The 22,615-nt window shown below is 43.2% G+C and overlaps 21 non-coding genes across 21 annotated transcripts; all 21 read right to left on the minus strand.

Annotated features, from left to right (window-relative positions):
- Positions 1 to 2,116: 2,116 nt before the first annotated feature.
- trnat-agu lies at positions 2,117 to 2,190 on the minus strand. The gene has a single exon. It is a non-coding gene; the product is annotated as a tRNA-Thr (tRNA).
- Positions 2,191 to 3,030: 840 nt separating this feature from the next.
- Positions 3,031 to 3,112, minus strand: trnas-gcu. The gene has a single exon. It is a non-coding gene; the product is annotated as a tRNA-Ser (tRNA).
- A 1,026-nt stretch (positions 3,113 to 4,138) lies between these two features.
- Positions 4,139 to 4,212, minus strand: trnat-agu. The gene has a single exon. It is a non-coding gene; the product is annotated as a tRNA-Thr (tRNA).
- An 839-nt stretch (positions 4,213 to 5,051) lies between these two features.
- Positions 5,052 to 5,133, minus strand: trnas-gcu. Its single transcript has one exon. It is a non-coding gene; the product is annotated as a tRNA-Ser (tRNA).
- A 1,027-nt stretch (positions 5,134 to 6,160) lies between these two features.
- trnat-agu lies at positions 6,161 to 6,234 on the minus strand. Its single transcript has one exon. It is a non-coding gene; the product is annotated as a tRNA-Thr (tRNA).
- An 840-nt stretch (positions 6,235 to 7,074) lies between these two features.
- trnas-gcu lies at positions 7,075 to 7,156 on the minus strand. Its single transcript has one exon. It is a non-coding gene; the product is annotated as a tRNA-Ser (tRNA).
- Positions 7,157 to 8,182: 1,026 nt separating this feature from the next.
- trnat-agu lies at positions 8,183 to 8,256 on the minus strand. The gene has a single exon. It is a non-coding gene; the product is annotated as a tRNA-Thr (tRNA).
- Positions 8,257 to 9,096: 840 nt separating this feature from the next.
- Positions 9,097 to 9,178, minus strand: trnas-gcu. The gene has a single exon. It is a non-coding gene; the product is annotated as a tRNA-Ser (tRNA).
- A 1,027-nt stretch (positions 9,179 to 10,205) lies between these two features.
- Positions 10,206 to 10,279, minus strand: trnat-agu. Its single transcript has one exon. It is a non-coding gene; the product is annotated as a tRNA-Thr (tRNA).
- Positions 10,280 to 11,116: 837 nt separating this feature from the next.
- trnas-gcu lies at positions 11,117 to 11,198 on the minus strand. The gene has a single exon. It is a non-coding gene; the product is annotated as a tRNA-Ser (tRNA).
- A 1,025-nt stretch (positions 11,199 to 12,223) lies between these two features.
- Positions 12,224 to 12,297, minus strand: trnat-agu. The gene has a single exon. It is a non-coding gene; the product is annotated as a tRNA-Thr (tRNA).
- An 839-nt stretch (positions 12,298 to 13,136) lies between these two features.
- On the minus strand, positions 13,137 to 13,218 carry trnas-gcu. Its single transcript has one exon. It is a non-coding gene; the product is annotated as a tRNA-Ser (tRNA).
- A 1,026-nt stretch (positions 13,219 to 14,244) lies between these two features.
- On the minus strand, positions 14,245 to 14,318 carry trnat-agu. Its single transcript has one exon. It is a non-coding gene; the product is annotated as a tRNA-Thr (tRNA).
- An 839-nt stretch (positions 14,319 to 15,157) lies between these two features.
- On the minus strand, positions 15,158 to 15,239 carry trnas-gcu. The gene has a single exon. It is a non-coding gene; the product is annotated as a tRNA-Ser (tRNA).
- Positions 15,240 to 16,265: 1,026 nt separating this feature from the next.
- Positions 16,266 to 16,339, minus strand: trnat-agu. The gene has a single exon. It is a non-coding gene; the product is annotated as a tRNA-Thr (tRNA).
- An 840-nt stretch (positions 16,340 to 17,179) lies between these two features.
- trnas-gcu lies at positions 17,180 to 17,261 on the minus strand. Its single transcript has one exon. It is a non-coding gene; the product is annotated as a tRNA-Ser (tRNA).
- A 1,028-nt stretch (positions 17,262 to 18,289) lies between these two features.
- On the minus strand, positions 18,290 to 18,363 carry trnat-agu. Its single transcript has one exon. It is a non-coding gene; the product is annotated as a tRNA-Thr (tRNA).
- An 838-nt stretch (positions 18,364 to 19,201) lies between these two features.
- Positions 19,202 to 19,283, minus strand: trnas-gcu. Its single transcript has one exon. It is a non-coding gene; the product is annotated as a tRNA-Ser (tRNA).
- A 1,027-nt stretch (positions 19,284 to 20,310) lies between these two features.
- On the minus strand, positions 20,311 to 20,384 carry trnat-agu. Its single transcript has one exon. It is a non-coding gene; the product is annotated as a tRNA-Thr (tRNA).
- An 838-nt stretch (positions 20,385 to 21,222) lies between these two features.
- On the minus strand, positions 21,223 to 21,304 carry trnas-gcu. Its single transcript has one exon. It is a non-coding gene; the product is annotated as a tRNA-Ser (tRNA).
- Positions 21,305 to 22,330: 1,026 nt separating this feature from the next.
- On the minus strand, positions 22,331 to 22,404 carry trnat-agu. The gene has a single exon. It is a non-coding gene; the product is annotated as a tRNA-Thr (tRNA).
- Positions 22,405 to 22,615: the final 211 nt, after the last annotated feature.

Consider the following 22,615-nt stretch of genomic DNA (forward strand, 5'->3'; position numbering starts at 1 on the left):
TTTTTATTTTAAAAAAAAAAAATTTTTTTTAAAATTTTTTTCCAAATTTTTTCCCCTTTTTAAAAAAAAAAGCAAAAAAAACCCCCCCAAAAAAGGGCCCTTTTTTTTTGGGGGGAAAAAAAAAATTAAATTTTTTCCCCCCCCTTTTTTTCCCCCCCTTTTTAAAAAAAAAAAACCCCCCCCCATTTAAAAAAACCAAAAAATTTTCCCCCGGGGGGCCCCCCAAAAAAAAAAACCCCAAAATTTTTTTAAAAAAGGGGGGTTTTTTTGGGGGGTTTTTTTGGAAAAAAAAAAAAAATTTTCTTTAAAAAAAAAAAAAGGGGGGGGGGGAAATTAAGGTTTAAAAAAAAGGGTTTCCGCGGATTCCCCCAAAAAGGTTAATTTTCCCCCAAAAGGGGAACCCCAGGGCCCCCTTTTTTTGGCCCCCCCAAAAAAAAATTTTTTGGGAAGGGTTCCAAACCCTTTTTAAAAAAAATTTTCCCTTTTTTTTCCGGTTTTTTTTTTTTTTCCGGGGGGTTTTTTCCCCCCAAAAAAATTTTTTTTAAAAAAAAAGGGGAAAAAAGGAAAAGGGGCCCCCCCCCCTTTTTTGGGAAAACCCAAAAAAATAAAAAGGGGGGGCCCCCCCGGGGGGAAAAAAAAAAAAAGGGGCCCCCCTTTTAAACCCCCCCCAAAACCCCCCCCAAAAAAAAAAAAACCCCAACCCGGACCCCCCCTTTTTTTTAAAAAGGGGAAAAAAAAAAGGGGGGGAAAACCCCCCCCCCTTTAAACCAAAAAAAAAAAAAACCAAAAAAAACCCCCTTTTTTTTTTAAAAAAAAATTTTGGGGGGGAAAAAAAACAATTTTTTTAACCCGGGCGGAAAATTTGGGGAAAAATTTTTTTTAAAAAAAAAGCCCCCCCAAAAACCCAAAAATTCCCCCAAAGGAAAAAATTTTTTGGGTTTTCCCCTTTTTTTTTTTTTTTTAAATTTTTTAAAAAAAAATTTTTAAAAAAATTTTTTTTTAAGAAAAAATTTTTTTTTTTTTAAAAAAAAAAAAATTTGGGCCGGGGGGGGCCCCCCCAAAAGGCCAAAAAAGGGGGGGGAAAAAAAAACCCCCCCCCCCCAAAAAATTCCTTTCCCCCTTTTAAAAAAAAAAAGTTTTAAAAAAAAAAATTTTTTTTTTTTTTGGGGTTTTTTTTAAAAAAAAAGGGAACCCCTTTTTTTGGGGGAAAAAAAAATTTTTTTTTAAAAACCGGGAAAAAAGGGGGGAAAATTTTAAAAAAGGGAAAAATTTTTTTTGGGGTGGGAAAAAAAAAAAAAAATTTTTTCCCCCCCAAAAAAAAAAAAAGGGGAAAACCCCCCCAACCCCAAAAAAAAAAAAACCCCCCAAAAATTTCCCCTTTTGGGAGGGGCCCCCCCGGGGTTTTTCCCCCAAAAAAAAAACCCCCCCCCCCCCCCAAAAAAAAAATTTTTTCCAAATTTTAAAACCCCCCGGGGGAAAACCCCGGAAAAAAAAACGCCCCCGCCCGGGCCAAAAAGGAATTTTTTTTTTCCCCCCCCAAAAACCCCCCCCAAAAAAAAGGGCCCCCCCCTTTTTTAAAAAAAATAATTTGATCTGCTGGCACAAATAGCTGCAGGAAGGAAAATTGACTCTAAGGTTTAAAGTAAAGACAAGGGTGGGATTCGAACCCAAGCGTGCATAGCACAAAAGAATTGCAGTTCAACGCCTTAACCACTCGGCCAACTTGTCACGTGAGCAAAAGCCGATCCTTCTGGTCATTCCTCCTAAATTTAAATTCACTGGTCTGGTAACGCATCATGCCACGTTCTATATTTAAGTACGGACACTTCATCTAAACTCATATCGTCATCAATTGATCTCTTTCATCGCTGCCTTGCTACAGAGCAATCTGTTACACGTCACTACAGAGCAATCTGTTACACGTCACGACGGCAGGCAGGCTTTCGCTTTCCCCTATGTCTTTCACTGGCCAAAGCAAAGACAATAAAAGCTGAGAGCTGCGCTCCACCTCCACCTTCTGCACTGAAACGGACAAAGCTAACATGTTCTTTGCAAAGTTTCCAGGAACATCCGAGTGCCAAATTGAACATCAACTCGAAAGAGTATGACTAACTGCAGGCACCGCTGAGACTCGAACTCAGGATCTCCTGTTTACTAGACAGGCGCTTTAACCATCTAAGCCACGGCGCCAGATGTCAGAAAAAGACTCTAGCTTTGTCACCTGATACGCCTAAAAGACAGTTAACATGCAACAAATGTCCAACTCTTGGTAATTCAATAACAAAAGAAAAAAAAAAGATAGGTGAACGCATTTTCAACAAGTGCACCTCCACGATCAGGGCTTTTGGAAAGATGGAAGTTTGCCTTATGTTGTTTGAATTCAATGCTCAAAGGAAGCCCTCCGATGAAGAGAAACGTTCATCTATTCCCTGAAAAGCAGAGCGGACACGCGGACCTGACAAAAGCAGTCATCTTCTTCAAATGCACCTTAAAATCCTTTCATCATCGAGGTTTTCCATTCTCTTTTGTCGAATTCGATTAAGGACTTCAAAATATAGATGAAAACGTAAAAACGGGCAAGTATGAGGCAAGGTTTGTGCACAGTCTAATTTCAAGTTCACTTTGCCACGGTTTCAGCTGTGCGTGTACCGCAGAAAAGAAATCCAAGGAAACAGAGTGAAGAAGGCACTGCTGAGATTCAAACTCAGGATCTCCCGTTTACAAGACAGGTGCTTTAACCAGCTAAGCCACGGCGTCCCATATCAAAACCTGCCTTGTCAACTTTCCATTTCACTCTGTAAAACAGAATGTTTTAAGGCAGTCTTTTTTGATTCTAAAGTACCGAAAAAGATACTGCCTTTGAGCAACAGGTGTTGCGCAGACTGAGAAAGTCCCTTAAGAGGAAATCGTTGTGTTTAGAGGGAGGTGGGGTGTTTAACGGAAAGCAGCTTCGGAATATTTTCTTCTTGAATTTGATCTGCTGGCACAGATAGCTGCAGGAAGGATAATAAACTCTAAGGTTTAAAGACAAGACAAGGTTGGCATTCGAACCCAAGCGTGCATAGCACAATGGAATAGCAATCCATCGCCTTAACCACTCGGCCAACTTGTCACGTGCGCAAAAGCCGATCCTTCTGGTTATTCCTCCTAAATTTAAATTCACTGGTCTGGTAACGCATCATGCCATGCTCTATTTTTAAGTACGGATACTTAATCTAAACTCATATGGTCATCAATTGTTCTGTTTCATTGCTGCCTTGCTACAGAGCAATCAGTTACACGTCACGACGGCAGACAAGTAGGCAGGCTTTCGCTTTCCTCTATGTCTTTCACTGGCCAAAGCAAAGACAATAAAGCTGAGAGCTGCGCTCCACCTCCGCGTTCTGCACTGAAACGGACAAAGCTAAAATGTTCCTTGCAAAGTTTGCAGGCACATCCGAGTACCAAGATGAAAATCAACTCGAAAGAGTATGACAAACTGCAGGCACCGCCGAGACTCGAACTCAGGATCGCCTGTTTACAAGACAGGTGCTTTAAGAGGCAATCGTTGAGTTTAGAGGGAGGTGGGGTCTTTTACAGAAAGCATCGTCGAAATATTTTCTTTTTGAATTTGATCTGCTGGCACAAATAGCTGCAGGAAGGAAAATTGACTCTAAGGTTTAAAGTAAAGACAAGGGTGGGATTCGAACCCAAGCGTGCATAGCACAAAAGAATTGCAGTTCAACGCCTTAACCACTCGGCCAACTTGTCACGTGAGCAAAAACCGATCCTTCTGGTCATTCCTCCTAAATTTAAATTCACTGGTCTGGTAACGCATCATGCCACGTTCTATATTTAAGTACGGACACTTCATCTAAACTCATATCGTCATCAATTGATCTCTTTCATCGCTGCCTTGCTACAGAGCAATCTGTTACACGTCACTACAGAGCAATCTGTTACACGTCACGACGGCAGGCAGGCTTTCGCTTTCCCCTATGTCTTTCACTGGCCAAAGCAAAGACAATAAAAGCTGAGAGCTGCGCTCCACCTCCACCTTCTGCACTGAAACGGACAAAGCTAACATGTTCTTTGCAAAGTTTCCAGGAACATCCGAGTGCCAAATTGAACATCAACTCGAAAGAGTATGACTAACTGCAGGCACCGCTGAGACTCGAACTCAGGATCTCCTGTTTACTAGACAGGCGCTTTAACCATCTAAGCCACGGCGCCAGATGTCAGAAAAAGACTCTAGCTTTGTCACCTGATACGCCTAAAAGACAGTTAACATGCAACAAATGTCCAACTCTTGGTAATTCAATAACAAAACGAAAAAAAAATGATAGGGGAACGCATTTTAAACAAGTGCACCTCCACGATCAGGGCTTTTGGAAAGATGGAAGTTTGCCTTATGTTGTTTGAATTCAATGCTCAAAGGAAGCCCTCCGATGAAGAGAAACGTTCATCTATTCCCTGAAAAGCAGAGCGGACACGCGGACCTGACAAAAGCAGTCATCTTCTTCAAATGCACCTTAAAATCCTTTCATCATCGAGGTTTTCCATTCTCTTTTGTCGAATTCGATTAAGGACTTCAAAATATAGATGAAAACGTAAAACGGGCAAGTATGAGGCAAGGTTTGTGCACAGTCTAATTTCAAGTTCACTTTGCCACGGTTTCAGCTGTGCGTGTACCGCAGAAAAGAAATCCAAGGAAACAGAGTGAAGAAGGCACTGCTGAGATTCAAACTCAGGATCTCCCGTTTACAAGACAGGTGCTTTAACCAGCTAAGCCACGGCGTCCCATATCAAAACCTGCCTTGTCAACTTTCCATTTCACTCTGTAAAACAGAATGTTTAAGGCAGTCTTTTTTGATTCTAAAGTACCGAAAAAGATACTGCCTTTGAGCAACAGGTGTTGCGCAGACTGAGAAAGTCCCTTAAGAGGAAATCGTTGTGTTTAGAGGGAGGTGGGGTGTTTAACGGAAAGCAGCTTCGGAATATTTTCTTCTTGAATTTGATCTGCTGGCACAGATAGCTGCAGGAAGGATAATAAACTCTAAGGTTTAAAGACAAGACAAGGTTGGCATTCGAACCCAAGCGTGCATAGCACAATGGAATAGCAATCCATCGCCTTAACCACTCGGCCAACTTGTCACGTGCGCAAAAGCCGATCCTTCTGGTTATTCCTCCTAAATTTAAATTCACTGGTCTGGTAACGCATCATGCCATGCTCTATTTTTAAGTACGGATACTTAATCTAAACTCATATGGTCATCAATTGTTCTGTTTCATTGCTGCCTTGCTACAGAGCAATCAGTTACACGTCACGACGGCAGACAAGTAGGCAGGCTTTCGCTTTCCTCTATGTCTTTCACTGGCCAAAGCAAAGACAATAAAGCTGAGAGCTGCGCTCCACCTCCGCGTTCTGCACTGAAACGGACAAAGCTAAAATGTTCCTTGCAAAGTTTGCAGGCACATCCGAGTACCAAGATGAAAATCAACTCGAAAGAGTATGACAAACTGCAGGCACCGCCGAGACTCGAACTCAGGATCGCCTGTTTACAAGACAGGTGCTTTAAGAGGCAATCGTTGAGTTTAGAGGGAGGTGGGGTCTTTTACAGAAAGCATCGTCGAAATATTTTCTTTTTGAATTTGATCTGCTGGCACAAATAGCTGCAGGAAGGAAAATTGACTCTAAGGTTTAAAGTAAAGACAAGGGTGGGATTCGAACCCAAGCGTGCATAGCACAAAAGAATTGCAGTTCAACGCCTTAACCACTCGGCCAACTTGTCACGTGAGCAAAAAGCCGATCCTTCTGGTCATTCCTCCTAAATTTAAATTCACTGGTCTGGTAACGCATCATGCCACGTTCTATATTTAAGTACGGACACTTCATCTAAACTCATATCGTCATCAATTGATCTCTTTCATCGCTGCCTTGCTACAGAGCAATCTGTTACACGTCACTACAGAGCAATCTGTTACACGTCACGACGGCAGGCAGGCTTTCGCTTTCCCCTATGTCTTTCACTGGCCAAAGCAAAGACAATAAAAGCTGAGAGCTGCGCTCCACCTCCACCTTCTGCACTGAAACGGACAAAGCTAACATGTTCTTTGCAAAGTTTCCAGGAACATCCGAGTGCCAAATTGAACATCAACTCGAAAGAGTATGACTAACTGCAGGCACCGCTGAGACTCGAACTCAGGATCTCCTGTTTACTAGACAGGCGCTTTAACCATCTAAGCCACGGCGCCAGATGTCAGAAAAAGACTCTAGCTTTGTCACCTGATACGCCTAAAAGACAGTTAACATGCAACAAATGTCCAACTCTTGGTAATTCAATAACAAAACGAAAAAAAAATGATAGGTGAACGCATTTTCAACAAGTGCACCTCCACGATCAGGGCTTTTGGAAAGATGGAAGTTTGCCTTATGTTGTTTGAATTCAATGCTCAAAGGAAGCCCTCCGATGAAGAGAAACGTTCATCTATTCCCTGAAAAGCAGAGCGGACACGCGGACCTGACAAAAGCAGTCATCTTCTTCAAATGCACCTTAAAATCCTTTCATCATCGAGGTTTTCCATTCTCTTTTGTCGAATTCGATTAAGGACTTCAAAATATAGATGAAAACGTAAAAACGGGCAAGTATGAGGCAAGGTTTGTGCACAGTCTAATTTCAAGTTCACTTTGCCACGGTTTCAGCTGTGCGTGTACCGCAGAAAAGAAATCCAAGGAAACAGAGTGAAGAAGGCACTGCTGAGATTCAAACTCAGGATCTCCCGTTTACAAGACAGGTGCTTTAACCAGCTAAGCCACGGCGTCCCATATCAAAACCTGCCTTGTCAACTTTCCATTTCACTCTGTAAAACAGAATGTTTAAGGCAGTCTTTTTTGATTCTAAAGTACCGAAAAAGATACTGCCTTTGAGCAACAGGTGTTGCGCAGACTGAGAAAGTCCCTTAAGAGGAAATCGTTGTGTTTAGAGGGAGGTGGGGTGTTTAACGGAAAGCAGCTTCGGAATATTTTCTTCTTGAATTTGATCTGCTGGCACAGATAGCTGCAGGAAGGATAATAAACTCTAAGGTTTAAAGACAAGACAAGGTTGGCATTCGAACCCAAGCGTGCATAGCACAATGGAATAGCAATCCATCGCCTTAACCACTCGGCCAACTTGTCACGTGCGCAAAAGCCGATCCTTCTGGTTATTCCTCCTAAATTTAAATTCACTGGTCTGGTAACGCATCATGCCATGCTCTATTTTTAAGTACGGATACTTAATCTAAACTCATATGGTCATCAATTGTTCTGTTTCATTGCTGCCTTGCTACAGAGCAATCAGTTACACGTCACGACGGCAGACAAGTAGGCAGGCTTTCGCTTTCCTCTATGTCTTTCACTGGCCAAAGCAAAGACAATAAAAGCTGAGAGCTGCGCTCCACCTCCGCGTTCTGCACTGAAACGGACAAAGCTAAAATGTTCCTTGCAAAGTTTGCAGGCACATCCGAGTACCAAGATGAAAATCAACTCGAAAGAGTATGACAAACTGCAGGCACCGCCGAGACTCGAACTCAGGATCGCCTGTTTACAAGACAGGTGCTTTAAGAGGCAATCGTTGAGTTTAGAGGGAGGTGGGGTCTTTTACAGAAAGCATCGTCGAAATATTTTCTTTTTGAATTTGATCTGCTGGCACAAATAGCTGCAGGAAGGAAAATTGACTCTAAGGTTTAAAGTAAAGACAAGGGTGGGATTCGAACCCAAGCGTGCATAGCACAAAAGAATTGCAGTTCAACGCCTTAACCACTCGGCCAACTTGTCACGTGAGCAAATAGCCGATCCTTCTGGTCATTCCTCCTAAATTTAAATTCACTGGTCTGGTAACGCATCATGCCACGTTCTATATTTAAGTACGGACACTTCATCTAAACTCATATCGTCATCAATTGATCTCTTTCATCGCTGCCTTGCTACAGAGCAATCTGTTACACGTCACTACAGAGCAATCTGTTACACGTCACGACGGCAGGCAGGCTTTCGCTTTCCCTATGTCTTTCACTGGCCAAAGCAAAGACAATAAAGCTGAGAGCTGCGCTCCACCTCCACCTTCTGCACTGAAACGGACAAAGCTAACATGTTCTTTGCAAAGTTTCCAGGAACATCCGAGTGCCAAATTGAACATCAACTCGAAAGAGTATGACTAACTGCAGGCACCGCTGAGACTCGAACTCAGGATCTCCTGTTTACTAGACAGGCGCTTTAACCATCTAAGCCACGGCGCCAGATGTCAGAAAAAGACTCTAGCTTTGTCACCTGATACGCCTAAAAGACAGTTAACATGCAACAAATGTCCAACTCTTGGTAATTCAATAACAAAACGAAAAAAAAATGATAGGTGAACGCATTTTCAACAAGTGCACCTCCACGATCAGGGCTTTTGGAAAGATGGAAGTTTGCCTTATGTTGTTTGAATTCAATGCTCAAAGGAAGCCCTCCGATGAAGAGAAACGTTCATCTATTCCCTGAAAAGCAGAGCGGACACGCGGACCTGACAAAAGCAGTCATCTTCTTCAAATGCACCTTAAAATCCTTTCATCATCGAGGTTTTCCATTCTCTTTTGTCGAATTCGATTAAGGACTTCAAAATATAGATGAAAACGTAAAAACGGGCAAGTATGAGGCAAGGTTTGTGCACAGTCTAATTTCAAGTTCACTTTGCCACGGTTTCAGCTGTGCGTGTACCGCAGAAAAGAAATCCAAGGAAACAGAGTGAAGAAGGCACTGCTGAGATTCAAACTCAGGATCTCCCGTTTACAAGACAGGTGCTTTAACCAGCTAAGCCACGGCGTCCCATATCAAAACCTGCCTTGTCAACTTTCCATTTCACTCTGTAAAACAGAATGTTTAAGGCAGTCTTTTTTGATTCTAAAGTACCGAAAAAGATACTGCCTTTGAGCAACAGGTGTTGCGCAGACTGAGAAAGTCCCTTAAGAGGAAATCGTTGTGTTTAGAGGGAGGTGGGGTGTTTAACGGAAAGCAGCTTCGGAATATTTTCTTCTTGAATTTGATCTGCTGGCACAGATAGCTGCAGGAAGGATAATAAACTCTAAGGTTTAAAGACAAGACAAGGTTGGCATTCGAACCCAAGCGTGCATAGCACAATGGAATAGCAATCCATCGCCTTAACCACTCGGCCAACTTGTCACGTGCGCAAAAGCCGATCCTTCTGGTTATTCCTCCTAAATTTAAATTCACTGGTCTGGTAACGCATCATGCCATGCTCTATTTTTAAGTACGGATACTTAATCTAAACTCATATGGTCATCAATTGTTCTGTTTCATTGCTGCCTTGCTACAGAGCAATCAGTTACACGTCACGACGGCAGACAAGTAGGCAGGCTTTCGCTTTCCTCTATGTCTTTCACTGGCCAAAGCAAAGACATAAAAGCTGAGAGCTGCGCTCCACCTCCGCGTTCTGCACTGAAACGGACAAAGCTAAAATGTTCCTTGCAAAGTTTGCAGGCACATCCGAGTACCAAGATGAAAATCAACTCGAAAGAGTATGACAAACTGCAGGCACCGCCGAGACTCGAACTCAGGATCGCCTGTTTACAAGACAGGTGCTTTAAGAGGCAATCGTTGAGTTTAGAGGGAGGTGGGGTCTTTTACAGAAAGCATCGTCGAAATATTTTCTTTTTGAATTTGATCTGCTGGCACAAATAGCTGCAGGAAGGAAAATTGACTCTAAGGTTTAAAGTAAAGACAAGGGTGGGATTCGAACCCAAGCGTGCATAGCACAGAAGAATTGCAGTTCAACGCCTTAACCACTCGGCCAACTTGTCACGTGAGCAAAAAGCCGATCCTTCTGGTCATTCCTCCTAAATTTAAATTCACTGGTCTGGTAACGCATCATGCCACGTTCTATATTTAAGTACGGACACTTCATCTAAACTCATATCGTCATCAATTGATCTCTTTCATCGCTGCCTTGCTACAGAGCAATCTGTTACACGTCACTACAGAGCAATCTGTTACACGTCACGACGGCAGGCAGGCTTTCGCTTTCCCCTATGTCTTTCACTGGCCAAAGCAAAGACAATAAAAGCTGAGAGCTGCGCTCCACCTCCACCTTCTGCACTGAAACGGACAAAGCTAACATGTTCTTTGCAAAGTTTCCAGGAACATCCGAGTGCCAAATTGAACATCAACTCGAAAGAGTATGACTAACTGCAGGCACCGCTGAGACTCGAACTCAGGATCTCCTGTTTACTAGACAGGCGCTTTAACCATCTAAGCCACGGCGCCAGATGTCAGAAAAAGACTCTAGCTTTGTCACCTGATACGCCTAAAAGACAGTTAACATGCAACAAATGTCCAACTCTTGGTAATTCAATAACAAAAGAAAAAAAAATGATAGGTGAACGCATTTTCAACAAGTGCACCTCCACGATCAGGGCTTTTGGAAAGATGGAAGTTTGCCTTATGTTGTTTGAATTCAATGCTCAAAGGAAGCCCTCCGATGAAGAGAAACGTTCATCTATTCCCTGAAAAGCAGAGCGGACACGCGGACCTGACAAAAGCAGTCATCTTCTTCAAATGCACCTTAAAATCCTTTCATCATCGAGGTTTTCCATTCTCTTTTGTCGAATTCGATTAAGGACTTCAAAATATAGATGAAAACGTAAAACGGGCAAGTATGAGGCAAGGTTTGTGCACAGTCTAATTTCAAGTTCACTTTGCCACGGTTTCAGCTGTGCGTGTACCGCAGAAAAGAAATCCAAGGAAACAGAGTGAAGAAGGCACTGCTGAGATTCAAACTCAGGATCTCCCGTTTACAAGACAGGTGCTTTAACCAGCTAAGCCACGGCGTCCCATATCAAAACCTGCCTTGTCAACTTTCCATTTCACTCTGTAAAACAGAATGTTTAAGGCAGTCTTTTTTGATTCTAAAGTACCGAAAAAGATACTGCCTTTGAGCAACAGGTGTTGCGCAGACTGAGAAAGTCCCTTAAGAGGAAATCGTTGTGTTTAGAGGGAGGTGGGGTGTTTAACGGAAACAGCTTCGGAATATTTTCTTCTTGAATTTGATCTGCTGGCACAGATAGCTGCAGGAAGGATAATAAACTCTAAGGTTTAAAGACAAGACAAGGTTGGCATTCGAACCCAAGCGTGCATAGCACAATGGAATAGCAATCCATCGCCTTAACCACTCGGCCAACTTGTCACGTGCGCAAAAGCCGATCCTTCTGGTTATTCCTCCTAAATTTAAATTCACTGGTCTGGTAACGCATCATGCCATGCTCTATTTTTAAGTACGGATACTTAATCTAAACTCATATGGTCATCAATTGTTCTGTTTCATTGCTGCCTTGCTACAGAGCAATCAGTTACACGTCACGACGGCAGACAAGTAGGCAGGCTTTCGCTTTCCTCTATGTCTTTCACTGGCCAAAGCAAAGACAATAAAGCTGAGAGCTGCGCTCCACCTCCGCGTTCTGCACTGAAACGGACAAAGCTAAAATGTTCCTTGCAAAGTTTGCAGGCACATCCGAGTACCAAGATGAAAATCAACTCGAAAGAGTATGACAAACTGCAGGCACCGCCGAGACTCGAACTCAGGATCGCCTGTTTACAAGACAGGTGCTTTAAGAGGCAATCGTTGAGTTTAGAGGGAGGTGGGGTCTTTTACAGAAAGCATCGTCGAAATATTTTCTTTTTGAATTTGATCTGCTGGCACAAATAGCTGCAGGAAGGAAAATTGACTCTAAGGTTTAAAGTAAAGACAAGGGTGGGATTCGAACCCAAGCGTGCATAGCACAAAAAATTGCAGTTCAACGCCTTAACCACTCGGCCAACGTGTCACGTGAGCAAAAGCCGATCCTTCTGGTCATTCCTCCTAAATTTAAATTCACTGGTCTGGTAACGCATCATGCCACGTTCTATATTTAAGTACGGACACTTCATCTAAACTCATATCGTCATCAATTGATCTCTTTCATCGCTGCCTTGCTACAGAGCAATCTGTTACACGTCACTACAGAGCAATCTGTTACACGTCACGACGGCAGGCAGGCTTTCGCTTTCCCCTATGTCTTTCACTGGCCAAAGCAAAGACAATAAAAGCTGAGAGCTGCGCTCCACCTCCACCTTCTGCACTGAAACGGACAAAGCTAACATGTTCTTTGCAAAGTTTCCAGGAACATCCGAGTGCCAAATTGAACATCAACTCGAAAGAGTATGACTAACTGCAGGCACCGCTGAGACTCGAACTCAGGATCTCCTGTTTACTAGACAGGCGCTTTAACCATCTAAGCCACGGCGCCAGATGTCAGAAAAAGACTCTAGCTTTGTCACCTGATACGCCTAAAAGACAGTTAACATGCAACAAATGTCCAACTCTTGGTAATTCAATAACAAAAGAAAAAAAAATGATAGGTGAACGCATTTTCAACAAGTGCACCTCCACGATCAGGGCTTTTGGAAAGATGGAAGTTTGCCTTATGTTGTTTGAATTCAATGCTCAAAGGAAGCCCTCCGATGAAGAGAAACGTTCATCTATTCCCTGAAAAGCAGAGCGGACACGCGGACCTGACAAAAGCAGTCATCTTCTTCAAATGCACCTTAAAATCCTTTCATCATCGAGGTTTTCCATTCTCTTTTGTCGAATTCGATTAAGGACTTCAAAATATAGATGAAAACGTAAAAACGGGCAAGTATGAGGCAAGGTTTGTGCACAGTCTAATTTCAAGTTCACTTTGCCACGGTTTCAGCTGTGCGTGTACCGCAGAAAAGAAATCCAAGGAAACAGAGTGAAGAAGGCACTGCTGAGATTCAAACTCAGGATCTCCCGTTTACAAGACAGGTGCTTTAACCAGCTAAGCCACGGCGTCCCATATCAAAACCTGCCTTGTCAACTTTCCATTTCACTCTGTAAAACAGAATGTTTAAGGCAGTCTTTTTTGATTCTAAAGTACCGAAAAAGATACTGCCTTTGAGCAACAGGTGTTGCGCAGACTGAGAAAGTCCCTTAAGAGGAAATCGTTGTGTTTAGAGGGAGGTGGGGTGTTTAACGGAAAGCAGCTTCGGAATATTTTCTTCTTGAATTTGATCTGCTGGCACAGATAGCTGCAGGAAGGATAATAAACTCTAAGGTTTAAAGACAAGACAAGGTTGGCATTCGAACCCAAGCGTGCATAGCACAATGGAATAGCAATCCATCGCCTTAACCACTCGGCCAACTTGTCACATGCGCAAAAGCCGATCCTTCTGGTTATTCCTCCTAAATTTAAATTCACTGGTCTGGTAACGCATCATGCCATGCTCTATTTTTAAGTACGGATACTTAATCTAAACTCATATGGTCATCAATTGTTCTGTTTCATTGCTGCCTTGCTACAGAGCAATCAGTTACACGTCACGACGGCAGACAAGTAGGCAGGCTTTCGCTTTCCTCTATGTCTTTCACTGGCCAAAGCAAAGACAATAAAGCTGAGAGCTGCGCTCCACCTCCGCGTTCTGCACTGAAACGGACAAAGCTAAAATGTTCCTTGCAAAGTTTGCAGGCACATCCGAGTACCAAGATGAAAATCAACTCGAAAGAGTATGACAAACTGCAGGCACCGCCGAGACTCGAACTCAGGATCGCCTGTTTACAAGACAGGTGCTTTAAGAGGCAATCGTTGAGTTTAGAGGGAGGTGGGGTCTTTTACAGAAAGCATCGTCGAAATATTTTCTTTTTGAATTTGATCTGCTGGCACAAATAGCTGCAGGAAGGAAAATTGACTCTAAGGTTTAAAGTAAAGACAAGGGTGGGATTCGAACCCAAGCGTGCATAGCACAAAAGAATTGCAGTTCAACGCCTTAACCACTCGGCCAACTTGTCACGTGAGCAAAAAGCCGATCCTTCTGGTCATTCCTCCTAAATTAAATTCACTGGTCTGGTAACGCATCATGCCACGTTCTATATTTAAGTACGGACACTTCATCTAAACTCATATCGTCATCAATTGATCTCTTTCATCGCTGCCTTGCTACAGAGCAATCTGTTACACGTCACTACAGAGCAATCTGTTACACGTCACGACGGCAGGCAGGCTTTCGCTTTCCCCTATGTCTTTCACTGGCCAAAGCAAAGACAATAAAAGCTGAGAGCTGCGCTCCACCTCCACCTTCTGCACTGAAACGGACAAAGCTAACATGTTCTTTGCAAAGTTTCCAGGAACATCCGAGTGCCAAATTGAACATCAACTCGAAAGAGTATGACTAACTGCAGGCACCGCTGAGACTCGAACTCAGGATCTCCTGTTTACTAGACAGGCGCTTTAACCATCTAAGCCACGGCGCCAGATGTCAGAAAAAGACTCTAGCTTTGTCACCTGATACGCCTAAAAGACAGTTAACATGCAACAAATGTCCAACTCTTGGTAATTCAATAACAAAAGAAAAAAAAATGATAGGTGAACGCATTTTCAACAAGTGCACCTCCACGATCAGGGCTTTTGGAAAGATGGAAGTTTGCCTTATGTTGTTTGAATTCAATGCTCAAAGGAAGCCCTCCGATGAAGAGAAACGTTCATCTATTCCCTGAAAAGCAGAGCGGACACGCGGACCTGACAAAAGCAGTCATCTTCTTCAAATGCACCTTAAAATCCTTTCATCATCGAGGTTTTCCATTCTCTTTTGTCGAATTCGATTAAGGACTTCAAAATATAGATGAAAACGTAAAAACGGGCAAGTATGAGGCAAGGTTTGTGCACAGTCTAATTTCAAGTTCACTTTGCCACGGTTTCAGCTGTGCGTGTACCGCAGAAAAGAAATCCAAGGAAACAGAGTGAAGAAGGCACTGCTGAGATTCAAACTCAGGATCTCCCGTTTACAAGACAGGTGCTTTAACCAGCTAAGCCACGGCGTCCCATATCAAAACCTGCCTTGTCAACTTTCCATTTCACTCTGTAAAACAGAATGTTTAAGGCAGTCTTTTTTGATTCTAAAGTACCGAAAAAGATACTGCCTTTGAGCAACAGGTGTTGCGCAGACTGAGAAAGTCCCTTAAGAGGAAATCGTTGTGTTTAGAGGGAGGTGGGGTGTTTAACGGAAAGCAGCTTCGGAATATTTTCTTCTTGAATTTGATCTGCTGGCACAGATAGCTGCAGGAAGGATAATAAACTCTAAGGTTTAAAGACAAGACAAGGTTGGCATTCGAACCCAAGCGTGCATAGCACAATGGAATAGCAATCCATCGCCTTAACCACTCGGCCAACTTGTCACGTGCGCAAAAGCCGATCCTTCTGGTTATTCCTCCTAAATTTAAATTCACTGGTCTGGTAACGCATCATGCCATGCTCTATTTTTAAGTACGGATACTTAATCTAAACTCATATGGTCATCAATTGTTCTGTTTCATTGCTGCCTTGCTACAGAGCAATCAGTTACACGTCACGACGGCAGACAAGTAGGCAGGCTTTCGCTTTCCTCTATGTCTTTCACTGGCCAAAGCAAAGACAATAAAGCTGAGAGCTGCGCTCCACCTCCGCGTTCTGCACTGAAACGGACAAAGCTAAAATGTTCCTTGCAAAGTTTGCAGGCACATCCGAGTACCAAGATGAAAATCAACTCGAAAGAGTATGACAAACTGCAGGCACCGCCGAGACTCGAACTCAGGATCGCCTGTTTACAAGACAGGTGCTTTAAGAGGCAATCGTTGAGTTTAGAGGGAGGTGGGGTCTTTTACAGAAAGCATCGTCGAAATATTTTCTTTTTGAATTTGATCTGCTGGCACAAATAGCTGCAGGAAGGAAAATTGACTCTAAGGTTTAAAGTAAAGACAAGGGTGGGATTCGAACCCAAGCGTGCATAGCACAAAAAATTGCAGTTCAACGCCTTAACCACTCGGCCAACTTGTCACGTGAGCAAAAAGCCGATCCTTCTGGTCATTCCTCCTAAATTTAAATTCACTGGTCTGGTAACGCATCATGCCACGTTCTATATTTAAGTACGGACACTTCATCTAAACTCATATCGTCATCAATTGATCTCTTTCATCGCTGCCTTGCTACAGAGCAATCTGTTACACGTCACTACAGAGCAATCTGTTACACGTCACGACGGCAGGCAGGCTTTCGCTTTCCCCTATGTCTTTCACTGGCCAAAGCAAAGACAATAAAAGCTGAGAGCTGCGCTCCACCTCCACCTTCTGCACTGAAACGGACAAAGCTAACATGTTCTTTGCAAAGTTTCCAGGAACATCCGAGTGCCAAATTGAACATCAACTCGAAAGAGTATGACTAACTGCAGGCACCGCTGAGACTCGAACTCAGGATCTCCTGTTTACTAGACAGGCGCTTTAACCATCTAAGCCACGGCGCCAGATGTCAGAAAAAGACTCTAGCTTTGTCACCTGATACGCCTAAAAGACAGTTAACATGCAACAAATGTCCAACTCTTGGTAATTCAATAACAAAACGAAAAAAAAATGATAGGTGAACGCATTTTCAACAAGTGCACCTCCACGATCAGGGCTTTTGGAAAGATGGAAGTTTGCCTTATGTTGTTTGAATTCAATGCTCAAAGGAAGCCCTCCGATGAAGAGAAACGTTCATCTATTCCCTGAAAAGCAGAGCGGACACGCGGACCTGACAAAAGCAGTCATCTTCTTCAAATGCACCTTAAAATCCTTTCATCATCGAGGTTTTCCATTCTCTTTTGTCGAATTCGATTAAGGACTTCAAAATATAGATGAAAACGTAAAAACGGGCAAGTATGAGGCAAGGTTTGTGCACAGTCTAATTTCAAGTTCACTTTGCCACGGTTTCAGCTGTGCGTGTACCGCAGAAAAGAAATCCAAGGAAACAGAGTGAAGAAGGCACTGCTGAGATTCAAACTCAGGATCTCCCGTTTACAAGACAGGTGCTTTAACCAGCTAAGCCACGGCGTCCCATATCAAAACCTGCCTTGTCAACTTTCCATTTCACTCTGTAAAACAGAATGTTTAAGGCAGTCTTTTTTGATTCTAAAGTACCGAAAAAGATACTGCCTTTGAGCAACAGGTGTTGCGCAGACTGAGAAAGTCCCTTAAGAGGAAATCGTTGTGTTTAGAGGGAGGTGGGGTGTTTAACGGAAAGCAGCTTCGGAATATTTTCTTCTTGAATTTGATCTGCTGGCACAGATAGCTGCAGGAAGGATAATAAACTCTAAGGTTTAAAGACAAGACAAGGTTGGCATTCGAACCCAAGCGTGCATAGCACAATGGAATAGCAATCCATCGCCTTAACCACTCGGCCAACTTGTCACGTGCGCAAAAGCCGATCCTTCTGGTTATTCCTCCTAAATTTAAATTCACTGGTCTGGTAACGCATCATGCCATGCTCTATTTTTAAGTACGGATACTTAATCTAAACTCATATGGTCATCAATTGTTCTGTTTCATTGCTGCCTTGCTACAGAGCAATCAGTTACACGTCACGACGGCAGACAAGTAGGCAGGCTTTCGCTTTCCTCTATGTCTTTCACTGGCCAAAGCAAAGACAATAAAAGCTGAGAGCTGCGCTCCACCTCCGCGTTCTGCACTGAAACGGACAAAGCTAAAATGTTCCTTGCAAAGTTTGCAGGCACATCCGAGTACCAAGATGAAAATCAACTCGAAAGAGTATGACAAACTGCAGGCACCGCCGAGACTCGAACTCAGGATCGCCTGTTTACAAGACAGGTGCTTTAAGAGGCAATCGTTGAGTTTAGAGGGAGGTGGGGTCTTTTACAGAAAGCATCGTCGAAATATTTTCTTTTTGAATTTGATCTGCTGGCACAAATAGCTGCAGGAAGGAAAATTGACTCTAAGGTTTAAAGTAAAGACAAGGGTGGGATTCGAACCCAAGCGTGCATAGCACAAAAGAATTGCAGTTCAACGCCTTAACCACTCGGCCAACTTGTCACGTGAGCAAAAAGCCGATCCTTCTGGTCATTCCTCCTAAATTTAAATTCACTGGTCTGGTAACGCATCATGCCACGTTCTATATTTAAGTACGGACACTTCATCTAAACTCATATCGTCATCAATTGATCTCTTTCATCGCTGCCTTGCTACAGAGCAATCTGTTACACGTCACTACAGAGCAATCTGTTACACGTCACGACGGCAGGCAGGCTTTCGCTTTCCCCTATGTCTTTCACTGGCCAAAGCAAAGACAATAAAAGCTGAGAGCTGCGCTCCACCTCCACCTTCTGCACTGAAACGGACAAAGCTAACATGTTCTTTGCAAAGTTTCCAGGAACATCCGAGTGCCAAATTGAACATCAACTCGAAAGAGTATGACTAACTGCAGGCACCGCTGAGACTCGAACTCAGGATCTCCTGTTTACTAGACAGGCGCTTTAACCATCTAAGCCACGGCGCCAGATGTCAGAAAAAGACTCTAGCTTTGTCACCTGATACGCCTAAAAGACAGTTAACATGCAACAAATGTCCAACTCTTGGTAATTCAATAACAAAAAGAAAAAAATGATAGGCGAACGCATTTTCAACAAGTGCACCTCCACGATCAGGGCTTTTGGAAAGATGGAAGTTTGCCTTATGTTGTTTGAATTCAATGCTCAAAGGAAGCCCTCCGATGAAGAGAAACGTTCATCTATTCCCTGAAAAGCAGAGCGGACACGCGGACCTGACAAAAGCAGTCATCTTCTTCAAATGCACCTTAAAATCCTTTCATCATCGAGGTTTTCCATTCTCTTTTGTCGAATTCGATTAAGGACTTCAAAATATAGATGAAAACGTCAAAACGGGCAAGTATGAGGCAAGGTTTGTGCACAGTCTAATTTCAAGTTCACTTTGCCACGGTTTCAGCTGTGCGTGTACCGCAGAAAAGAAATCCAAGGAAACAGAGTGAAGAAGGCACTGCTGAGATTCAAACTCAGGATCTCCCGTTTACAAGACAGGTGCTTTAACCAGCTAAGCCACGGCGTCCCATATCAAAACCTGCCTTGTCAACTTTCCATTTCACTCTGTAAAACAGAATGTTTAAGGCAGTCTTTTTTGATTCTAAAGTACCGAAAAAGATACTGCCTTTGAGCAACAGGTGTTGCGCAGACTGAGAAAGTCCCTTAAGAGGAAATCGTTGTGTTTAGAGGGAGGTGGGGTGTTTAACGGAAAGCAGCTTCGGAATATTTTCTTCTTGAATTTGATCTGCTGGCACAGATAGCTGCAGGAAGGATAATAAACTCTAAGGTTTAAAGACAAGACAAGGTTGGCATTCGAACCCAAGCGTGCATAGCACAATGGAATAGCAATCCATCGCCTTAACCACTCGGCCAACTTGTCACGTGCGCAAAAGCCGATCCTTCTGGTTATTCCTCCTAAATTTAAATTCACTGGTCTGGTAACGCATCATGCCATGCTCTATTTTTAAGTACGGATACTTAATCTAAACTCATATGGTCATCAATTGTTCTGTTTCATTGCTGCCTTGCTACAGAGCAATCAGTTACACGTCACGACGGCAGACAAGTAGGCAGGCTTTCGCTTTCCTCTATGTCTTTCACTGGCCAAAGCAAAGACAATAAAGCTGAGAGCTGCGCTCCACCTCCGCGTTCTGCACTGAAACGGACAAAGCTAAAATGTTCCTTGCAAAGTTTGCAGGCACATCCGAGTACCAAGATGAAAATCAACTCGAAAGAGTATGACAAACTGCAGGCACCGCCGAGACTCGAACTCAGGATCGCCTGTTTACAAGACAGGTGCTTTAAGAGGCAATCGTTGAGTTTAGAGGGAGGTGGGGTCTTTTACAGAAAGCATCGTCGAAATATTTTCTTTTTGAATTTGATCTGCTGGCACAAATAGCTGCAGGAAGGAAAATTGACTCTAAGGTTTAAAGTAAAGACAAGGGTGGGATTCGAACCCAAGCGTGCATAGCACAAAAGAATTGCAGTTCAACGCCTTAACCACTCGGCCAACTTGTCACGTGAGCAAAAAGCCGATCCTTCTGGTCATTCCTCCTAAATTTAAATTCACTGGTCTGGTAACGCATCATGCCACGTTCTATATTTAAGTACGGACACTTCATCTAAACTCATATCGTCATCAATTGATCTCTTTCATCGCTGCCTTGCTACAGAGCAATCTGTTACACGTCACTACAGAGCAATCTGTTACACGTCACGACGGCAGGCAGGCTTTCGCTTTCCCCTATGTCTTTCACTGGCCAAAGCAAAGACAATAAAAGCTGAGAGCTGCGCTCCACCTCCACCTTCTGCACTGAAACGGACAAAGCTAACATGTTCTTTGCAAAGTTTCCAGGAACATCCGAGTGCCAAATTGAACATCAACTCGAAAGAGTATGACTAACTGCAGGCACCGCTGAGACTCGAACTCAGGATCTCCTGTTTACTAGACAGGCGCTTTAACCATCTAAGCCACGGCGCCAGATGTCAGAAAAAGACTCTAGCTTTGTCACCTGATACGCCTAAAAGACAGTTAACATGCAACAAATGTCCAACTCTTGGTAATTCAATAACAAAAGAAAAAAAAAAGATAGGTGAACGCATTTTCAACAAGTGCACCTCCACGATCAGGGCTTTTGGAAAGATGGAAGTTTGCCTTATGTTGTTTGAATTCAATGCTCAAAGGAAGCCCTCCGATGAAGAGAAACGTTCATCTATTCCCTGAAAAGCAGAGCGGACACGCGGACCTGACAAAAGCAGTCATCTTCTTCAAATGCACCTTAAAATCCTTTCATCATCGAGGTTTTCCATTCTCTTTTGTCGAATTCGATTAAGGACTTCAAAATATAGATGAAAACGTAAAACGGGCAAGTATGAGGCAAGGTTTGTGCACAGTCTAATTTCAAGTTCACTTTGCCACGGTTTCAGCTGTGCGTGTACCGCAGAAAAGAAATCCAAGGAAACAGAGTGAAGAAGGCACTGCTGAGATTCAAACTCAGGATCTCCCGTTTACAAGACAGGTGCTTTAACCAGCTAAGCCACGGCGTCCCATATCAAAACCTGCCTTGTCAACTTTCCATTTCACTCTGTAAAACAGAATGTTTAAGGCAGTCTTTTTTGATTCTAAAGTACCGAAAAAGATACTGCCTTTGAGCAACAGGTGTTGCGCAGACTGAGAAAGTCCCTTAAGAGGAAATCGTTGTGTTTAGAGGGAGGTGGGGTGTTTAACGGAAAGCAGCTTCGGAATATTTTCTTCTTGAATTTGATCTGCTGGCACAGATAGCTGCAGGAAGGATAATAAACTCTAAGGTTTAAAGACAAGACAAGGTTGGCATTCGAACCCAAGCGTGCATAGCACAATGGAATAGCAATCCATCGCCTTAACCACTCGGCCAACTTGTCACGTACGCAAAAGCCGATCCTTCTGGTTATTCCTCCTAAATTTAAATTCACTGGTCTGGTAACGCATCATGCCATGCTCTATTTTTAAGTACGGATACTTAATCTAAACTCATATGGTCATCAATTGTTCTGTTTCATTGCTGCCTTGCTACAGAGCAATCAGTTACACGTCACGACGGCAGACAAGTAGGCAGGCTTTCGCTTTCCTCTATGTCTTTCACTGGCCAAAGCAAAGACAATAAAGCTGAGAGCTGCGCTCCACCTCCGCGTTCTGCACTGAAACGGACAAAGCTAAAATGTTCCTTGCAAAGTTTGCAGGCACATCCGAGTACCAAGATGAAAATCAACTCGAAAGAGTATGACAAACTGCAGGCACCGCCGAGACTCGAACTCAGGATCGCCTGTTTACAAGACAGGTGCTTTAAGAGGCAATCGTTGAGTTTAGAGGGAGGTGGGGTCTTTTACAGAAAGCATCGTCGAAATATTTTCTTTTTGAATTTGATCTGCTGGCACAAATAGCTGCAGGAAGGAAAATTGACTCTAAGGTTTAAAGTAAAGACAAGGGTGGGATTCGAACCCAAGCGTGCATAGCACAAAAGAATTGCAGTTCAACGCCTTAACCACTCGGCCAACTTGTCACGTGAGCAAAAGCCGATCCTTCTGGTCATTCCTCCTAAATTTAAATTCACTGGTCTGGTAACGCATCATGCCACGTTCTATATTTAAGTACGGACACTTCATCTAAACTCATATCGTCATCAATTGATCTCTTTCATCGCTGCCTTGCTACAGAGCAATCTGTTACACGTCACTACAGAGCAATCTGTTACACGTCACGACGGCAGGCAGGCTTTCGCTTTCCCCTATGTCTTTCACTGGCCAAAGCAAAGACAATAAAAGCTGAGAGCTGCGCTCCACCTCCACCTTCTGCACTGAAACGGACAAAGCTAACATGTTCTTTGCAAAGTTTCCAGGAACATCCGAGTGCCAAATTGAACATCAACTCGAAAGAGTATGACTAACTGCAGGCACCGCTGAGACTCGAACTCAGGATCTCCTGTTTACTAGACAGGCGCTTTAACCATCTAAGCCACGGCGCCAGATGTCAGAAAAAGACTCTAGCTTTGTCACCTGATACGCCTAAAAGACAGTTAACATGCAACAAATGTCCAACTCTTGGTAATTCAATAACAAAAAGAAAAAAAAAATGATAGGTGAACGCATTTTCAACAAGTGCACCTCCACGATCAGGGCTTTTGGAAAGATGGAAGTTTGCCTTATGTTGTTTGAATTCAATGCTCAAAGGAAGCC

The sequence above is a fragment of the Polypterus senegalus genome, unplaced genomic scaffold (genome assembly GCF_016835505.1).
Source record: "Polypterus senegalus isolate Bchr_013 unplaced genomic scaffold, ASM1683550v1 scaffold_5061, whole genome shotgun sequence".
Classification (NCBI taxonomy): Eukaryota; Metazoa; Chordata; class Cladistia; order Polypteriformes; family Polypteridae; genus Polypterus; species Polypterus senegalus.